We start from the raw sequence: 21,724 nt of genomic DNA on the forward strand, positions 1-21,724 counted from the left end.
GCAAAAATATTCCTCGAATTGGATGCTGTCTATGAAAGGAGGAACACAGTGAACATGCCCACCGGAAATTGGCTTTTCCCAAACTACTTATTCATGAAGGAGCGCTCTCCATAGCAGGAGAGGCCCTTAAACAAACAAACAAACAAACAAACACGCTTCATCAGCATAATTTTTATCTTTTTGCCCGATCAGTGACAAAAAATGACTGGATTGGATTTGAGGCTTGTAAATGCCAGATGTGTTTCTGCTACTGTCTTAATGGATTCCCCATGGAGAGTCATTTAAACCTCTTTGGGCTTTCTTGCTTCAGTTCAAATGCCCATTCTGTCTCTTACTGGGGCAGAGAAGTCAGTCTGAGCCTCAGTTAGATTGTCTGTAAGAAGGAAATGCCATCTCTCTCGAAATGCTATGAGAGCTTAAATGAATCATGTGGTGAAGTACTCAGAACTGAGCTCAGCACGAAGCAGGGACTCAGCTGATTACTGTTATTACTATTATCTCAAAGAAATGAATATATAGAGAAGTAGATGAATTGACCAAAGAAGAGAGAAATTGAAATGTTACTTAATTTTTATGATTGAAGTCCTGAAAACTTGGTGTTGGAACACATTCCATGTCAAAATAGGAATTTTTTTTCTTTGACTTGATTTTTTTAATGAAGGAATATTCCCATGAAAGACTGTTGGGCTTAAACTTCAGTATTTCATTTATGATAAATTATTCTCCTTTCTTGTTTTCTGTTGTAAACATATAATGTGAATTGTTTGCTCTAATTAAATTAAGCTGGAGGAGCTAAGCAGCAAGGATCACAACTTTAGCCCTGGAGCAGAAAGAGTTCTAACTAATGTGGTAATAAGAAAAATGCCCCCCCCCCACCGCCCACTGTGGCCACAGGTATCCTGTCCTAGTTTCCAGAAACTGGGAATATGCAAAGTTCCATGGCAGAGAGAAATTAAGAATGCATAGGGAGTTAAGATTGCTAATCAACTGATAAGGAATTTTTCCTGAATTATCTCAGTTGGTCCAGTGTAATCACTAGGGTCCTTGAAAGTAGGGAAAGGAAGTGGGTGTGGAGATTCATGGAATATGTGAAAGACTGGACTCACCTCTGCAGGCTTTGATGATACAACAGGCTTTGACAATGCAAGAAGGGAGCCGCAGACCAAGAAACGCAGAATAGCTCCAGAATCTGGGAAAGGACAAGAAACTGATTTTGCCCAGAAAATCCTTTCCTCCAGAAAGGAATACAGCTTTGAGGACACCTTGATTTAAGTCCAGCGAGACCTCTATTAGATTTCTTAACCTTCAGAATTGTAAGAAAATAGACTAGTGTTGTGTAAGTCACCATTTGCGGGCATTTGTTAAATCAGTAAAAGAAGACGGTTAAAATTCACAACAGTAATTATGTCTGATTTATAAACAACAGAGTGGTCTATGACTTATATGTGTAAGTCTTCAAACATGATTTCACATATTTTTGAATACGGGGAGATCTTTGGTCGTTGACCTCATTGACCGCATTGCACAGAGCGGTGGTCCAGAGCCGTGAGGATGTTCTTAGAGTAACTAAGGCAACAAATGAAGCAACAAATGTGGCTTGACTTTGAGTTCTGTAGTCTGAATGTTGCCGTCACCCTAAAATTCATGTCGATATCTTTTTTTTTTTCCTAAGGATTTTATTTATTCATTTGCCAGAAAGAGAGAGAGAGAGAGAGTACAAGCAGGGGGACTGGCAGCAGAGTGAGAGGGAGGAGCAGGCTCGATCCCAGGAACCCAGGATCATGACCTGAACCAATGGCAACCGCTTAACGAACTGAGCCACCCAGATGTCCCTTCGTGTAGGCTCCTTAACACCCAGTGTGATGGTGTTAGAAGGTGGAGCCCTTGGGAGGTACATGGGTCATGAGGGTAGGCCGCCCATGAACAGGATTGGTGCTATTACAAAAAAGATGCCGTCAGCTCCCTCGCCCCTTCCACCATATCCAGATACGCTGAGGAGTGAGCAGCCCTCAATCATGACGGCGCTTGCATCTCAGACTTCTAACTTCTAGAACTCTAAGGAATAACTGTCTATTGGGTCTGAGCTTCCCAGTCTGTTGTATTTTGTTCTAGGAGCTTAAATGGATTAAGACACTAGGCCAGTGGAAGTAATAAGAATGGATCAGATTCTAGATGTATTTTGAAGTTGAAGCTATCACTTTTGGTGGGCAGATGAAATGTGGGCCTGAGACAAAGGAAGATCAAATGTGACTGCAATATTTTGGACCGGACCTTCAACTGAGTTACTGTGGGTGGAGCAGCTTTCCCAAGTAGAGAGAAGTAGAAGTTAATGTAATTTACTTCATTTTCATTTTTATTTCTATGAATTTCATTTTACTTCTGTTAGCCAGTAAGAAGCTACGAAGGTTTTATTTTATTCTTATTTTTTATTGCAGTAGAGTTGAGATGAATTTTTATACTAGATTCAGGTGTAAAAACATAGTGATTTGACGATTACATACATTATAAAATGCTCACCAGAGTAAGTGTAGTTACCATCTGTCACCATATGGTTATTACAATATCGTTGGCTATATTCCCTAGCTTGTAATTTTAAAACTGCGACCTATTTATTGTACAGCTGCAGGTTTATACCTCCTAATCCCCTTTACCAATTTTATAATCTCTCAACCCCCTTCCCGTCTGCATTTATGAGTCTGTTTCTTTTTTTGTTGGTTGGTTGGTTGGTTGGTTGGTTGGATGGTTACTTGCTTTTGATTTTTAGGTTCCATATATATATAAGTGAAATCATCTGGTGTTTTGGTTTGTTTGACTTATTTCCCTTAGCATAATACCCCTGGGTCCATCATGTTGTCACAAATGGCAAGATCTCATTCCTTTTATGGCTCATTAATATTCCATTGTATATAAATACCACATCTTCATTATCCATTTATCTGTTGATAGACACTTGCATTGCTTCCATAATTTGGCTGTTGTAAATAATGCTACAGTAAACATAGGGATACCTTTGTCTTCTCCAGTTAGACTTTTCATTTTCCTGAAGTAAATACCCATAGTTGTATTATCTGTTACTTTTATCTTTAAATTTTTTAAAAGATTTTATTTATTTATTTGACAGAGATCACAAGTAGTCAGAGAGACAGGCAGAGAGAGAGGGGGAAGCAGGCTCCCCGCTGAGCAGAGAGCCCGATGCAGGGCTCGATCCCAGGACCCTGAGATCATGACCTGAACTGAAGGCAGAAGCTTAATCCACTGAGCCACCCAGGTGCCCCTATATTTAATTTTTTTGAGGATAAAAGTCTATATTGTTTTCCATAGTGGCCGTACCAGTTTACACTCCCACCAATGGTGCCTGAGGGTTCCCTTTTTTCCACATCCTCACCAACATTTGTTAGTTCTAATATTTTTGGTACTAGCCATTCTGACTGGTGTAAGGTGACATCTCATTATAGTTTAGATTTACATTTCCCTGATGATTAGTGATGTTGAACCTCTTTTCATGTGTCTGTTGGCCATTGTGTGTCTTCTTTGGAAAAATGTCTATCCAGGTCCTCTGCTCATTTTTAACTGGATTATTGGGGGATTTTTTGGCATTTTGTGAATTCTTTATTTGTTTTGGATGTTAACCACTTATATATATCACGTGCACATATCTTCTCACATTCAGCAGGTTGCCTTCCCATTTTGTTATGGTTTCCTTTGCTCTGCAGAAGCTTTTTAGTTTGATGTAATCCCAGTTGTTTATTTTTGCTTTTGTTTACCTTGCCTAGAGAGACATATATATCCATAAGTATGTTGCTAAGGGGAATATCCAGTGGAGTATTATCTGTATTTTTCTTTAGGAGTTTTATGATTTCTAGTCTCAAATTTGGGTCTTCAATCCATTTTGAGTTTATTTTTGCATAAAAGTAAAAAAGTGGTCCACTTTCACCCTTTTGCATGCAGCTGTCCATTTTCCCAGTGCTATGTATTAAAATGACTGTTCTCTCCCCATTGTATACTCCTACCTCTGTTGTCATAAACAACTTATTTAATCAAGAGGAGGATGGTAATTATACCACATTTGCTCAACGAGTTCGTATTGATTACCTCCTGCAGTGGTTCTTACTGCCTAGCTCTGTTCCAAGTGCTTGAGAATATAATAGTACATAAATCCCACCCTCTGGATGCTTTCATTCTAGTAGAAGAGGCAACAAATTAAGATAGGTCATGGTCTTAGTCTATTTAAGTTGCTATAATAGAATACCATCAACTAGAATGGCTCATGAACAATAGAACTGTATTTCTCACAATTCTGGAGGAGGGGTAGTCAAAATCAAAGCACTGGTTGATTCATTGTCTGGAGAATAATCAAGCATGGCTTTATTTCTGGGATCTCAATTCTGTTCTTTTGATCTATGTGTCTTTGTTTGTGCTACTACTATATTGTTTAGAGGACTATAGTTTTTTATTACAGTTTAAAATTTGGAATTGTTATACCTCCATATTTGTTCTCCAGTTGTCCATTAAACCAGTGGGTCTTTTGGTCTGGTTTAATTTGGTTTGGTTTTTGTTTTAGTTTTGGTTTTTTTTTTGTTTGTTTGTTTTGTTTTTTTTATTCCACCCCAGGTTGAATCTGGGGCCCTCAGTGCTACCCCTCCCAACTACAATTTGTAACATTGGAGTGGGGTTTCCATTATTCCTGTGTCTCCATTTCTCCTGCCATTCTCTGTCTAGTTCTATCCTTCACTGTGCAAACATAGGTGTAGGTTTTGTGTGTCCATGGAAGGAGGTGAGTTTAGATCTTTTTTCACTCCTGTCTTGGGTTTCTCCTCTGGAAATATAATTTTAGAATTATCGGGCTTGAAATATCTAATAATACCATAATAGAGAGTCAAGTGGCTGTTGGTTATGCATGGCTGGAGTTCTAAGTCTGAAATAGTATGGACTTGGGAGTGTATAACATGTTGTTAATGTTTTAAGTCCTAACACTAGATCACCTAAGAAGTAGGTAATGCAAAAAGATTCCAGAATTGATTCCTGAGTCATGACAACTTTAAAGGTCTGGGAAATAAGGAGAAATAGTCAAGGAGACTCAGAAATTTTGCTGAAAGAGATAAAAGAAGAAGCAGGAAGGTGTGTGATCCCTGAATCCAAGTGAAGACAGTGGTGATTCTTTTTCTTACACACTGCTTATAAGTCAAGTGATAGGAGTCCTACCTGTAGTCTCAGGTATGATTCTTCAATAACAGTGTTTCTCTACCAAACCACTACTGACATTTTGGACTAGGTAACTTTTTTAAATAATTTTTTATTATTTTATTAACATATAATATATTATTAGTCCCAGGAGGACGAGGTAACTTTTTGTTGTGCGGGTTTATCCTGTGCACTGTAGAATGTTTAGCAGCATCGCAGGTAACTATGCACTAGATGTCAGTAGCACACCCCAGGCTGTGACAACCAAGAACGTCTGCAGACATTGCTTGTTTACTTTTCCAGACCAAGTTTGTCCCAGTTGAGAACCACTGTCATATATCATACATTCTAACTTACATTATTCTCATTTATTATCCCTTGCCAAGTTGGAAGCCTCGCAGGCTACAGAGGAAAATCTTGGGGTTAAGGCAGAGCTGATCCTCTATCAGAAACACCGCAAATCAACAACAGAAAGCCAGCAGCCTTTACTCTAGACAGAAGGGCAGACCATCCATTTCATGGCTGAATAGCCTTTCAATGATAGCTTGATTAGCATCATTTTCTACCAGGGCATCTTGGAAGCACTTCTCACAGTCACTAACGCGACCAACCTTCAGGGTAAAATGGAAATCCTCTGGCTTGATTTTGTCATGCAATTGTCTAGACTCCGAAGTGCCTAATTAACTTTGTTTCCTTGGTGTTTCTGTGCCTGGAGGACCAGAAACAGAAGCAGCTCTGCATCCTAAAGAAGAAATTTCTAGTAGGTAATTAGAGCTACTACTATCATACGAGTGACCACCAAGGTAGAAAAAAACTGAGGACACAGAAGCTCTTCAGGATTGTGGTCAACCCATTTCTGAAAAGGATAACCTCTAAAATGGAAAGAGAAGCAGATATATAATAAGGAGGGAGGCACCACATAGCTGCACATCAAAGAAAAATTCTCATATGCATAGGATAAAATGAATACTATGAGGAGGAGGAGGATAATAATTGTACCACATTTCCTCAACGAGTTCATACTGAGTACCTCCTGGAGTAGTTGTTACTGCCTAGCTCTGTTCCAAGCATTTGAGAATATAGTAGTGCATAAAATAGAAAAATAAATCCCGCCCTCAAGATGCTTTCATTCTAGTAGAAGAGGCAACAAACAAGATAGGTCATGGTCTTAGTCTATTTGGTTGCTGGAACAGAATACCATCAACTAGATGGCTCCGGAACAAGAGAACTGTATATCTCACAGTTCTGGAGGAGGGGTAGCCCCAAATCAAAGCACTGGTAGATTCATTGTCTGGTGAGTCTGCTACCTGCTTTATAAATGGGTGTGTTCTCACTGTGTCTTCTCGTTGCAAAAGGAGTGAGGGAACTCTGTGCGATCTATTTTATGAGGGCGCTAATCCTGTTCACGTGAGCTCCACCCTCCTGACCTCAGTGCCTCCCCCAAGCCCCACTGATAAACACCATCACATTTGGCATTAGGTTTCAACATATTAACGTGGAGGCGACACAAATATTCAGACCAGAACAGTTATAGACTGATAATGCTAAAGAAAAAAAATCAGCTTGGGAAAATATCAAATATTGAAGGAGTTGATATTTTAGTGAGGATTATCAAAAGGGTTAGGGGATAGCATTTGAGGCAGAGGGAATAGCGAGTCCCCACATGAGCATGCCTAGGATGGTGGAGGAAGAACAGGAAAAGCAGAGTTGTTGAAGAGAAAAATGGACAAAAGTCAATAGAACATGAGATAAAGTCAGAAAGTTAGTGGGATCCTGGGGAATGTAAAGCTTGTAGCTCTTGGTACTTCACAGTAAGAACAGGAGCTTTCATGCTGAGTGAGATGGGAAGCCAACAAAAGGTAGTGAGCAGAGCAGTGACCTGATTAGGTTTATATATTTTTTTAAAATTTTTAAAATTTTATTTATTTTTAAAGTAGTCTCCACTCTGGGCGTGGAGCCCAACATGGGGCTTGAACTCCTGACCCCGAGATCACGACCTGAGCTGAGATCAAAAGCCAGATGCTTAACCACCTGAGCCACCCAGGGGCCCCTTGGTTTCTATTTTAACAAGACAGTTCTGACAGTTATTTTGAGAAAAGATGCCCAAGGAAAGGGCAGAAGTAAAGAGATTAATTGGGACGAGTCCAGGAAGGAGATGGTGGTGCCTTGAATCAGACTGATGGCGGGGGGATGGTATGAAGTGGTCAGTGCTGTGTATATCTGAAGGTACAATAAGTAATGTTTTGCTGTAGGAAGATACATAGGTTTGGGTAAAAGGAGGTAAGGATGATGTCAAGTATTTGAAAAATTGGGCTCTGTTCTAGACCTGTAAAGAAAGAGAAATTTCAAGTAAGCAGTGAGATAAAGGGGTCTGAAGTTCAATGGACATGTCTGAGCTGAAAATAAGATTTGAGAATCATCGGTATACAATGATGATGAGAAATACAGGGTTTTTCTTCTTCATGTTTGACCTCTTTGGGTAGGCTTAAGCTACTGTGCCAGGCAGGTACCACAATAGCCAAAAACCCAGGCTACTTTCAGAATGGGAAACATAGTACAGGACAAAAGAAGCAGGTTCTCCATTAGAAAAGGGAGAGGTCTGTATATGAAAGGAAAAAGACTTCTAAGATGTAATAATCAAATGCAACCTATGGAAGTTGTTGAGATGCTGAATAGAGCAAACCAAGTGCTAAAAAACAGGCATTTTTGAGAAGATTTTTTTGGGGGATTTTGAAAGTGGACTGGGTATTTGGTGATCTATGGAATTATTGCATATGTGGTTATACTTGGTGTATTATGCCTATCTGTGCACTGCACATATGATCCATTGTCCCATCCAACTTACAGAACACAAATTCAAAAACCAAAATATTATCAAGAATTTGAAGACAGTGACTGAAAAGCATTAAACCCCAGGAGCAGGACGCGTCTGGACGTGGGCCCTGTGTGACGTTTCAGCTCAGGAAGCAGGCCCTGCTCACATGTTCTAGAGCTTGTGCTGACATGTCTGGCTCTCTGAGCCTGGGCTAGACCTCCATTTTCTCATTTGTCACACGGAGACAGAGCCCAGCACTGACCCAGGATCTGTACTCAACAAGGACCATGTGGATTTAACAAGCCAAAGTGAGAAACTGACAGTTTTTGAAGGAGGAAGTAGTCAGCAGGTTTTAAACTTGTAACCAGCACTGGACTGCTCAATGTCTAGAACTTTGTACATTAGTATCAGGAAAAAAAAAAACCCTGTAATTATAAATAATATATCACCTCAGGGTCTTAATGATGTTGAAGTGTTAATTTAAGTATAAGTATTTGAAATATGTTAGACTTTTGTCTTTGTTTTGGGACTGCCTGAGCTTCTGTTATCCTCCAGGAGGATCTGAAGGGAGGAATTCCCATTGACCTTTCCTAGCTGGAACAGTGTTAGCACCTGGCATTCACTGAGCATCTACTGTGTGCCAAGCCCAGCATGTGCTCTCTTCCACGGGCGTTCTCTCACCCACCCTGTGCATGGCTGTTTCAAATATTGTGGTTTGGTTCTTTCTTAAATTCCAAGTGAGAGCTGCCAGATGAGCTCTATATGGAATGTATTTTACTGAATATAGGCTGTACCTTTATACTAAGACAATTGCTTATTTTTTTTTAAAGATTTTATTTATTTATTTGACAGACGGAGATCACAGAGAAGCAGGCAGAGAGAGAAGGAAGCAGGCTCCCTGCTGAGCAGAGAGCCCGATGCGGGGCTCGATCCTAGAACCCTGGGATCATGACCTGAGCCGAAGGCAGAGGCTTTAACCCACTGAGCCACCCAGGCGTCCAAGACAATTGCTTATTGTTTATGTCGAACTCAAATTCAATTAGGCATCCTCCTCCCAGTACAGTGCCCACTGTTCTTCCCAGACAAGAGTAAAGGCATTTTTTCTTCCCCGTTGATTCATCCTTTCCCTAAGCGTTTATCACCCATTTATATACAGGTGTGTGGATATGTTTGCACGTGTGTGTATGTTGAAAGAAGAGAGAAATAGAGCATAACATCTTACAAATGTTTTATATACCAGTCATGCTGCATAAGAGTATCAGAACACTTTTCATTTTATTAAAATGGCTTCATTTTTTTCCAAATGATTGCATAGAGTCTACCGCTAACATCAATTGTATATCGAAAACATCACCAAAATTGCTAGAAAGAAAAGTAATTTTCTCTATTGCCTCTGTCGGCATCATTGCAAAGTAAGGCAGTGTAACTAACCTACGAGGCTGTTTAGCAACCTTCCATGAAGTTATATTATTTGTCCTTAGAATCTTTATGGAGAAATAACTGTATGAAAAACACAAGCTTGAAGCGAAGGGTCCTATCCCAGGAATGGACATCTGACACATCAAGGAGCTTACTTTACTGACAAATCTTTTTTTTTTTTTTTTTTAATTTTACTTATTTATTTGAGAGAGAGTGAGTTTGAGCAGGGGGAGGGATGGAGTTGTGAGGAGAGAGCATGTCAAGCAGACTCCCCTGTGAGTGCGAAGCCCGATGCCAGGCTTGATCTTAAGACCTTGAGATCATGACTTGACCTGAACCAAGAGTCAGACCCTTAGCCAACTAGGCTACCCAGGTCCCCTAACCAATTTCCTATTTGAAAAGGGCTGTAGTAGGACCACAGACCATCTCCCAGGTGAAGAGAGGTGCAGGTCAACTCATTTAATTAATCTGGTATGTTAAAAAAAATTGAAAAATTGAAGAAATCCCAAAATAGAGTTTCACAAATTACAATTAAATGTTTACATTTTACAATTTAACCCTGAAAATAACTTGATATCATTGCATTATTCCCCACTCAAAAATGCAGGATGTATTTTTACAACATTAATTCATATTTTATTAAGAATTCTGAGGTCCTGGAGAGTAAAAGCACTCATCTGGCCCTGGTACCCGAAATTTCCAGCTTGAACTCTGATGTGAACTGGTAACATAGAGTCCCCTTCTCTGCTAGCACTTTAGTAAATCCCTATTCCCTGGGGTGATGGGGAGAGCATGCACTGGGTCATCAGGGGATTTGAGCAAGATGATGAGAGAGTACAGATGGGTGTGAGATTGCCTCCAGATGAGCCTTTTCTTCCTTGGACCCCGTGCTGATGGCATCTAATGAGCCATCCTGAAACTAGCATTCTATTGACTTTGGTGCAAGAAATTTCCCACAGTCATCCTTCAGAAGAAACAGATAATAACCATTTATCTTACAAACATTCCTATGTTTTCTGTCTCTCTAACTTGATTAATAACAAAAGTGGAATAATTAGCAAGAGTTGTTAGGCCGCTACTGTGTTCCAGGGTGCCGTGTGAAATACCTTATTGTAATCTCTTTAATTTTCACAAAAAACTCCATAGCGGCTGGTTAATGAATGAATCTTGTGACATCAAGATTTAATCCTGATAAGAGTTGATCTTTCATTTTTATTTGATTAAACATATTTAGGTAGAAGATGAAACTCTTTGCTTTAGTCCCTGAAAACTGAGTTGAATTAAGCTACTGATCTGGATTCATGAGATCAGTTCTCAAGGGTGACATTAGGGTGTTGCTGTCACTGTTTTTTTTTTTTTTTTCTTATTTCTGATTTTTGTGACATTGTAGGAAGCTGCTAACCATGTGCTTAGTAAGCTAGTTCACCATCCATGTTGCATCAGCCCTCAGGCACCTCCAGGTCATTTCCTACACACACACACACACACACACACACACACACACAGTGCTTACATAAGACCCCCTTGCAGAATCTCATAGGCTTTATAGAATAAGAAATGCAAATGTAGAATCACACTGTAACTCCTTGAATACTTTTCCTTAATAACTAACCTTACAGACTGTCAGACTCCAGAGTGGCATGGGCCCTACAGGAAGATCATGTCTCCTGAAATACTTAGTATCTTTGACTAAGCTACCCAAGACAGACGGACAAGTAGCCCTCTCCAGGCCATTCTAGGGTCTAGTTTCCTTGGTTTTATTAAAGGTCTTTCACATGTTTCCCTAGGTTCCTGGCCAACAGGGGTAGCAGAATCTTTCATTACTAGATATGCAGAAATAACACCGGTGTGCCAGGAATTACAGATCAAAGACCTACTAGCCAGATTTGACCTCCAGATAGACTTTTGTTTTAGTTTTTTGACTTTCAAAGTGACTTTTGAAAATGAATTGGGATCTAAACTCAGGTGGTATCACACAGACACAAATGCATGTATAGATATATGAATAATGGGTTTGGATTTCTGCTTCTCTTCGTTAAATTCGAGGTTTTGGCATCGCAGGGTTTGCTTTCTGGCTTACCAGCAGTTGATGAGAACTCATGAGTCAGATCCACTTTATCCTGGGCAGGCTTTCTCTATTTTCCATAGTCCTCCATCTTTCTTGTCCCTTGACACTGGGGACGAGTGTCAGCTACCAGATATCACAGTACTAACATGCTTCCTTTGGAATGTTAGTACAATATTGGAAGCAATATACCCAAGTGTTTGTATATCTGTGGCTCCAACTTTTATTTAATAATATTAGGTATTTATTCATGCCAGATACAGATAATGATAAAAAGACTCCTCTTCCCCCATCAAAGCTCTCAATCCTTTGGGACAGATTACATACATAAATACTTCAGTTACGATAACGCATGATCTGTCTTCAGTAACAGCTCATTTAAAGATATGCGAGACTTTGTCCTGGACACAGAGGTGATTTGGGGAGGGCTACACAGAGTTGGTGGTATTTAAACAAGATTTTATAGAAGAAGTAAGACAGCAAATGAAGAAGGCGAGATAATGAAGTGGGAGAGCTAGGTTCTCTTCTCACAGAGTCCAAGAATGAATCCCACAGACAAAGGGGAGTGAGTAAAGCAATCGAGTTTTATTAAGCAGGAATACAGAAAAAAGGCTCTGAGGATTGAGAGGAGTCCTGACAGGGTTGCCAACATGGACCTCCCCTGATAGTCTTTTCTTTGGGACTGACCAGGGAGCTTGTGGCCTTCACATCCTTGTGATGTCTTGGTTTGCTGGTGATCAAATCTTTAATGGCTTACTTCTGATCTGGTTATTCTTTGTTGGTCACAGGTGACTATCAAAAACAAAACAAAACAAAACAAAACACCCCCTGCCCCCCACCAACATCTAGGGCAAGGTGGTCTGGTTTGTTTCCTTGTTTCTGGTTTCCTTACGCTTCTGCATTTCTGGGATTTCTGTGAGCCTGATCACTTAGCCCCCTATCTGTCTCTCCCTACCTAGCCCCACCTGTCCTTTTTCCACTAACACACTTTGTATACAAAAGTCAGACATGGAAGGGCATTTGTGACCCAGATGTTTGCTGGGCTCTTACAGGAGGCTGAAAGGAATATTGAGTAGTAAGGTAATGGGATTAAATTTTGAATGCCATGCTCAATAATTTTTGAATTGCTGTCAACCATTACCAGGGAAGTTACTGTTAATAAGTAAAATCTGCCATGCTTCAATATGCATCCATTTCTCTATCTTTGAGTTTCCAAGGATTTTTCTTTTCTTTCTTTTTTTTTTTTTAAAGATTTATTTATTTATTTGACAGAGAGATCACAAGTAGGTAGAGAGGCAGGCAGTGAGAGAGGGAGAAGCAGGCTCCCTGCTAGGCAGAGAGCCTGATGTGGGGCTCCATCCCAGGACCCCGAGATCATGACCTAAGCTGAAGACAGAGCCTTAACCCACTGAGCCCACCCAGGTGCCCCTTGAAATTTTCTTAATATCTTCTCAAGCTATATCTATCTATATCTACTATATCTATCAGACTCCTTATTTAATTTTAAAAAATAATAGTATATTCAGAATATGGACAGAGTATATATTAATAAATAAATAAATAAGACAGACACTCCAGTAGAAAAGTGGACCAAAAAAACCCCAAAAACCCCCAACATATAGTTCATAATTCACAAAGAGAAAAATCCTAGTAGTCAATAAAAACGTGAAAATAAAAATGTGGTCAACTTTTGTTAGTCATCAGAGAAATGTAAATGAGAGACAAAATGCAGTACTTTCCTGAACACACACAAGAATGACAAATGAAAAAGACAAAAAAACCACCAATTATCAGTGAAGACATGGAACATCCAGAGTTTTCATAAACTTTTGGTGGGAGTGTAAATTGGTACAACAACTTGAGAAAACTATTAAGCTGTATCCACTAATGTTAAACATATGCATAACTTGACCAGCAGTTCCACACCTATGTATGTATCTAACACGAATGTGTAAAGACAAGAATTTTCAGCAAAACACATGAATATACTGTATTAGTGTACAGTTTACAATACCGCAAACTGGAAATTACCTAAATGTCTATCAACATAAAATGAGCAAATACATTTTGGTGTATATACCCAGTGGAACGACAAGTTGTTATATAACATTCAGCAAATAACAATGAGTATCAACTAATTGTGGAGGGCAGGGGTGTGGCTGGAGGGGGCAGGGGGTGGAGTTCCAGAAGGGTGAAGTAAGGAGCTGGATGGAATCTATTCCAGCAAAACAGCAATTTAATTAATGAAGCATTTTAAAACAAGCAATCATTTAAAGTCTTGGGGAAATGTGCAAGGGCCACACAGTAAATGAAAAAAACAAAATCCGTTCATGAAGATCTACAAATCTCAAAACAATCAGAGCTATGCATTAAGCCTTTTTTTTTAAGATTTTATTTATTATTGGACAAAGAGAGAGATCACAAGTAGGCAGAGAGGCAGGCAGAGAAAGAGGAGAAGCAGGCTCCCTGCTGAGCAGAGAACCCGATGCGGGGCTCGATCCCAGGACCCTGGGATCATGACCTGAGCCAAAGGCAGAGGCTTAACCCACTGAGCCACCCAGGCACCCCTAAGACTTTTCTTTACACATCTCTCCAGCTAGTGTTGAGGAAGCTACCCCAGGTGCTCTATTTCAGGTAGGTAGAGGCTAAAAGACCTGAGTTTTCTTTCCTCCTCCCAGCCTTGCTGGTCCCCATCAGTGCTCCATTGCAGAAGCTTCGTTACAGGCAAACATGGATGGCAGAGGTCATAGGGTCTTACCTATCTTATAGGTAAGTCTCACTTATAGGACATAAGCTCTACTCAGCGCAGCAGGTCAAGAATAATGGGACCTTGATTGTCCTGCCCCAACTTGCTTACAGGATAAATGTTCTGTGATGGGAGGTAGAGGTGAGACGCTTAGGGGCTGCCATCACTACAGTGTTCGCACACAGAGTAGAGGGTCATTCCAAGAAAGCAAGTCACCATGTCCAGCTCTACTGCATGGGTATAGGTTTCTGCCCAGGGAAAAAGTCAGGGCCTAAGGAAGAAGAGCTCCTCGGTTCTCCTTGAGGGAACTGACTTGACTTGGAATGAAATGTTGAGAACTCCATGAATAAGTAAGTTATCAACAAACATATAATTTTGGCAGAAATAATAAGAGGAGGATGTTGGCTTCACGATACAAGCAAAACAGTAGGACATCCAGTAGGACATCCATAAGTCACGAAGAAAACCAGGGAAAGGGAAAGCTAAGAAGACCCCATGGATCATAGCAACTGTAGGGGTCAGGGAGGATGTCCTGGAAGGCACGAGGCTGAATGCACACAGGAACATTAATATCAGGATGTGGCCAGATTTGAAAGCTGCCCATAGACTCATCAAAACCGAATAGAAATCTTACTGTCAGGTTGGGCTTAAACCTCTGACCAAACACTGACTGAACTATAAGCTACACTAACCAGGGGCAACTTCTAGAAATCCAGGCTTAAAAACAAATCACACTCATCCTTGTGGTTCTGGAAGACTGTGTCCATGTCCAGGCTGTACCCTCTCAAGAAAGATCAGAGAGGAAACCTTCAAGCCCTAATCCCTGGCTGAACCCGAAGCAAAACAATGCACACTTCATGAACTGTGAAAAATAGCCCGCTAAGTCACAGAGACCTCAAATGGTAAAGGGTGAAAATCCAGTTGTTTAAAGGAGTGTGACTTATTTGACCAATAAGTGGCTTAAAATGACCCAGGGGTAACCCCAGGCACTCAGACTAAAAGAAAGCAAGGAAAGAGTAGTCTAAGTGCGTACACTATGAAGAATATGAAAAGAGACCTCTCAGGAGGGGAGAAAATATTTGTTCATGACATAGCTCATTTCAGTATCCTCTTACAACACATTAAAAAAGACCAAAAAAGAAATAAATTCCAATTCAAATGCAAGCAATGTATTTAACAAGCATTTCTTTAAAAAAGAGAAAAAAAAAGATATATAACTGGCCAATAAGCCCCTTAAGGGATGTTCAATGTTACTAGTCATTAAGAAAATGCAGATCAAAATTACAAGGAGATCCTGTTTCATACCCACTAGGAGGACTTTACTACTAATAAAACAAAATTGTTGCTGGTAAAGATGAAGAAAAGTCAGAACTCTCCCACTTCTCTGGTGCTAAGATAAAATGCTACAGTCACTTGGTAAAAATGCTGGCAGTCCCTCAAGATTAAACATAAAGTTATTATATGACACAGCAATTTTTTCTCTAGTTGCATTTCCAAGAAAATTGAAAACATGCATCCACACAAAATTTTGTGTGAGGTTGTTCACAGTAGCATTATTGATAAGAGCCAAAAAGTTGGAAACAAGTAAATGTTCATCAAAGAATGAGGTGATCGAGTGTGGAATTTCCATACAGTAGAAAATTTGGCACCAAAAAGGAGTGCTAAAGTAGCCAGTCACAAATGATTCCATTTGTATGGGTCTATATCGGTCTCTAGAAACAAAAAGTATGTTAATGTTTCCATAGGTGTAGTGGGTGGGATGTGGAGGGGAATGAGAAGCAATTGCTGATGGGTATAGGATTTCTTCTTGAAAGGACATGTATGCTCTAAAGATAGTCATTGAATTATATTCTTTATATCAGTGAATTTTGTAGTGTGTGAATTATGTCTCAGTAAATGTTTTTAAAAAGGTAGATTATAGTTATGTTGTTAAATATTAAAACAGTGACAGTGAGAAAAAAAAAAAAAACCAGACATACTGAAAATGTAGACAGAATAATTCCTTCTATAGGAAAAAAAGAAAGCAAGAAATAACAGACAAAGCTGAGAAATATGGTTAGAAGTCAGGGCAGAAGTTGTTCTTTCAGGCGTAGGGTAGTAACTAAATGGACATGGGAAGGATGCCTCTGAAAGACTGACAATATTTTTACTTTTTTTTTTTTTAAGATTTTATTTATTTATTTGACAGAGATCACAAGTAGGCAGAGAGGCAGGCAGAGAGAGAGGAGGAGGCAGGCTCCCTGCTGAGTAGAGAGCCCGATGTGGGACTCGATCTCACATGACCCTGAGATCATGACCTGAGCCAAAGGCAGAGGCTTTTTAACACACTGAGCCACCCAGGCGCCCCGATATTGTTACTTTTTTATCTGGATGCTAGTTAGAGGAATCTGCTCCACTCAGGACAGTTCATCAGGGGACACATTTATGATATGTACATTTTATGTTTGCACAATGTACTTAAAAAAAAAACTTTGTTTTAAATTATGGAGCTGTAATAATTTTAATGAATAGAAGCCAACTGTTATTGTACTATGAATTCTCACTTCTGTAATTTTAACCAAAGAAATACTGGTCTGTGGTCCAGATCATTCCATTTCATTCATTGTATTTTTATATTCTTTCTTTGCTTCATTCCCTTAGCAAATACCTGTTGAATGCATGTGCAGTGCAAGGCCCTGGGGAAACAGCCACCTCTTGGTTCCTCTGCCTACATGAGATTTACGATATATCAGGCTGGAAGACAATAAAAATTAATTGCATGTATAATGAATATCACCAAAAATGTGTCAGGCATGATGAGAATAGATAACAGAAGCCTTGCCCTGTTTGGGAGTTCCAGGCAGAGTTATTTGAAAGAATGACTTCTGAGAGTAAGTGATAAGGATCAGGAGCTTCCCAAGTTAAGAGAGGGGGAAAAGCATTCCAGCAGAGAGTAGACCTTGCACCAGGGCCCTAGAGCAGGAAAGAGGCTGGCACTTCATGGAAAGTAAGTCATTTAAATCTTTTTTTTTTTAAGATTTTTTAAAAAATTTCTTTATTTGACAAAGAGAGAGATCACAAGTAGACAGAGAGGCAGGCAGAGAGAGAGGAGGAAGCAGGCTCCCTGCTGAGCAGAGAGCGGGATGTAGGACTCGATCCCAGGACCCTGAGATCATGACCTGAGCCGAAGGCAGAGGCTTAACCCACTGATTCACCCAGGCGCCCCAGAAAGTAAGTCATTTAAATGTTGAGTGGGAGGGGGATTCACAATAAAACTCCAGAGAGAACCTAAAAAATGATTTCTAGACATTTACCAGGAATAAGGGACTGCAGCAAAAAAGTCTTTTGAACTTGCTCTCTGTCCCAAATCTTGTTTAATTTCTGTAGTAAATTTTCTGTAGTGTAACCAGAAGAGTCTTCATGAAATAAAAATGTAACTACATAATGCTTCACCTCAAATTCTTAATGACTGGTCCTTAACGACTGTATATTAGCCTCTCTTCTCACTTCTTTCCTACTGGCTACATTCTAGAAGTATCTTTACATCTTCAAAGGCACTCTACTCTGCCTTGGATTTATGTCTCTGTACATGCTGTTCTCTCTGCTTCCAGTGCTCCCCATAATCCCTTTTTTCTGCTTATCTTTAAAGATTCAACCTTGGTGCACCTCAACCATGCAGGCGACCCTGGTTTCTTAAGTCTGTGGTTAGGCATCCAACCTTGTTGATCCCAAAGTACTTAGTAAACTGTAACACAATTGTCTCTTTACTTGGCTTTTTTTCCTGAATATACTGTAAAGACCTTGACAGCATGGATCTCCCTTCCATATTCATCAGTGACTCCAGTTCTTTCCTCAGTGCTTAGCGCATACAAATGGTGATACAATTTTGTTTCATTAATGGACCACTGTCACAATGTAGTATCGGTCTTGCCCAGAAAGTACAAGACATGAGTGAAACTTGGGCAGTTTTCCCAAGTAAACAGAAAGGGAAAACAAAACAAATTGTATCTTGAATTTGTTGGGTAGGTCGAATAATGCTCTTTACCCCCCAAAATCCATATCCTAATCCTCAGCCCTGTGACTGTTATCTTCCATAGTATAGGAGACTTTGCAGATATAATGAAATTCATGGGCTTCGTGTGGGGAGATGATCCTGCATTATTTGTGCAGGTCCAAGGGGATTTGTAAGAGAGAGCTAAATAGGTCAAGTCAAAGAAGGATACATGATGACAGGAGAATCAGAGATGGAGTTATGGCAGTGGAAACAGAAGAAAGAGAGACAGAGACAGAGACAGAAAAACAGTGACTGGGAGAAAGACATTGCAAGATGCTCTGCTCTGGGGTTTGAAGATGGAGGGAGGACACATGAGCCAAGCAGTATAGGCAGCGTCTTGAAGCTGAGAAGGGCTGGGTAATAGATTCTTCCCTAGGGCCTCTGTTTATATAATAAAGCCCTACTGACACCTTGATTTTAGGACTTCTGACGACTGGAATTTATAAGATAATACATTTGCATCTTTTTACCCTACTAAATTTGTAATAATTTATTATAGTCACAGTAGGGAACTAATACAATGTATTTTAGTTTTTTTCACATAATGGCTATTTTAGAAAATTGTGGATGAGGACAGAAAGGGGATATGGATGAATGTAATTCCTATTTGGGATCTTATGTGCTTCTTACTGAGTTCATTTTATTTAATTAATTAATTTATTTATTTATTAAGATTTTATTTATTTATTTGAGAGAGAGAGAGAGCACGAGAAAGGGAGGTTCAGAGGGAGAAGCAGACTCCCTGCTGAGCAGAGAGCCCAATGCAGGACTCAATCCCAGGACCCTGGGATCATGACCTGAGCCGAAGGCAGACACTTAACAAACTGAGCCACCCAGAGACCCCGCTGAGTTCATTTTAAATACATCTATCTCCGTAGTTCGTTGGAAGAGTCATTTCAAACAACATCTTGCCTGAGCGTATATTTTTTTCTGGAGCAGAATACAAAACTGGAGTAATTACATGCCATTGAATATACGAACTTTCTCTCTCTCTCTTTTTTTTTTTTAAAGATTTTATTTATTTATTTGACAGAGAGAAATCACAAGTAGGCAGAGAGGCAGGCAGAGAGAGAGGAGGAAGCAGGCTCCCTGCTGAGCAGAAAGCCCGATGCGGGGCTCGAACCCAGGACCTGGGATCATGACCCGAGCCGAAGGCAGCGGCTTAACCCACTGAGCCACTCAGGCGCCCCTCTTTTTTTTTTTTTTTTCTATTGCAATATAGTCGACCCTCATTACATTCATTGCAGGTGAACAGCATAGTGATTCAGCAGTTCTGTATGTCGTGATTATCACAGTCATAGCTACCATCTGTCTCCATATAACCTTTTTATGGGGTCATTCACTTGATTCCCAGTGCCGCCTCTTTCGTCCCTGTGAGTTATTCATTCCGTAACTGGAAGCCTATACCTCCTCTTCCTCTTTCACTTGTTTCTCACCACCATGAGCTCCTTGTATTTATGGATCTCATCCTGCTTTTTGTTTGTTTTGTTCTTTAGACTCTACATAGAAGTGAAATTGTATGGTGTTTGTCTTTGCCTGTCTCTCTGTCTTATTTCACTTTAGCATAATACCCTCTAGGTTCCATCCGTGTTGTCACAAATGGCACGATCCCATTCTTCTTATGTCTGGGTAACATCCCATTGTATATGGATACCACATCTTCTTTATCCATTCATTAGTTGTTGGACACATGGATTGCTTCTGTGTCTCAGGTATTACAAATAATGCTGCAATAAACATGGAGGTGCATTTATCCTTTCAAATAAGAGTTTTATCTTCTTGGGCAAATATTCAGTAATAGAATGACTGGATCATATGATATTTCTATTTTTAACTCTTTGAGGAAACCTCATACTGTTTTACATAGTGGCTTCACCAATTTACAGTTCCACCAGAAGTACACAAGTGTTCCCTTTTCTCCACATCCTTACCAACACTTGTTATTTTGTCTTTTTGATACTAGCCATTCTGACTGGAATGAGATGATACCATTGTGGTTTGATTTGCATTTCCCTGATGATTAGTGATGTTGAGCATCTTTTCAAGTGTCTGTCAACCATAGTATGTCTTCTTTGAAAAAATATCTGTTCAGGTGCTTTGCTGATTTTTTAACTGGATTTTTGTGTGTGTATTGAGTTGTATAATTTTTTAATATGTTTTGGATTTTAACTAGTTACCAGATGTATCATTTGCAAATATTTTCTCCTGTTGAGAAGGTTGCCTTTTTATTTTGTTGATGGTTCCTTTCACCGTGCTAACACTTTTTATTTTGGTGTAGTCCCTATAGTTTTTGCTTTGGTTTCATTAGCCTGAGGTGACATATCTAGTGAAGCATTGCTAAGGGGAATGTCAAAGAGATTTTGGCTTACATTTTTTTCTAGGAGTTTTATGGTTTTCTGCCTTAAGTTTAGATCATTGATCCATTTTGAGTTTATTTTTAAGTATGATATAAGAAAGTGCTCCAGTGTCATGTAGCTGCCAAGGTTTTTGGTACCATTTACTGAAGAGACTGTCTTTCCCCACTCTGTCTTCGTGCCTCTTGCCATGAATCTGTTTGCCATACAAGCATGGGTTGATTTCTGCACTCTCTGTTTTGTTCCATTGATCTTTGTGTCTCTTTCTGTGCTAGTACCATACTGTTTTGATTATTATTGCTTTATTGCATGTAAGATATAGAATATCTTGAAATCCTCTTGAAATCTGGGATTATAATACCTTCAGCTGTGTTCTTTTTTCTCAAAATTTCTTTGGCTTTTGGGTCCTTGGTGGTTCCATGCAAATTTTAGGGTTGTTCTAATTCTATGAAAAATACTACTGGTAGTATAAAAACTTTTATATACCATAATTCTTCTTATAGCATCATTTATATAGGAGAAAAACTAATTATGTGTACAAGTGCATCAAAGAGATTATATTGTTGCAAGGATAGCATTGGGACAAGATGGGCCCAAGTTTCTCCTTTTGATTGTATGAATTTGTGTCCGGTATATTCTAGGCAAATCAAGAGGAAGACTGAAGCAGTTAGTAGTATCATCAGAATTTCATGTAAATGGTAGTTGACATCAGTGTACCACTTATTTATAAGTTAATTGCATAGTTCCATGAGTCCAACTGGCATCAGGGTTATATCATATGAAAAAGAACAGAGAAAATAAGATCAGTCACTGTCAGATTCCTCAAACTAAGTACTATTTTTGATCTCTTATTCTCTTGGCAGCAACATTTGATCATTTGCAAAAAAACATCTTTAAACCTTGAAATTCTGTGGACTTCCTCTTATTCAGCTGTACACTACCAGCATCAGTAGACACTGCTTTACTCCAGCCACCCTGTCCTTTTTTAGATTTATAAGGTATTTTAAGTCAACATGTAACATGCCTATTTTAATAAAGCATATTAGGTCACCATTGGAATTTTCTAATAGCTCCTACACTTTTCTTGCCATCAGCTATTCACTAAATACAC

The 21,724-nt window shown here is 39.5% G+C and overlaps 1 pseudogene; it reads right to left on the reverse strand.

Annotated features, from left to right (window-relative positions):
- Positions 1-21,724, reverse strand: part of LOC125101167 (nicotinamide phosphoribosyltransferase-like) — a 66,055-nt pseudogene that overhangs the window by 36,805 nt on the left and 7,526 nt on the right.

The sequence above is a fragment of the Lutra lutra genome, chromosome 5 (assembly GCF_902655055.1).
Source record: "Lutra lutra chromosome 5, mLutLut1.2, whole genome shotgun sequence".
Classification (NCBI taxonomy): domain Eukaryota; kingdom Metazoa; phylum Chordata; class Mammalia; order Carnivora; family Mustelidae; genus Lutra; species Lutra lutra.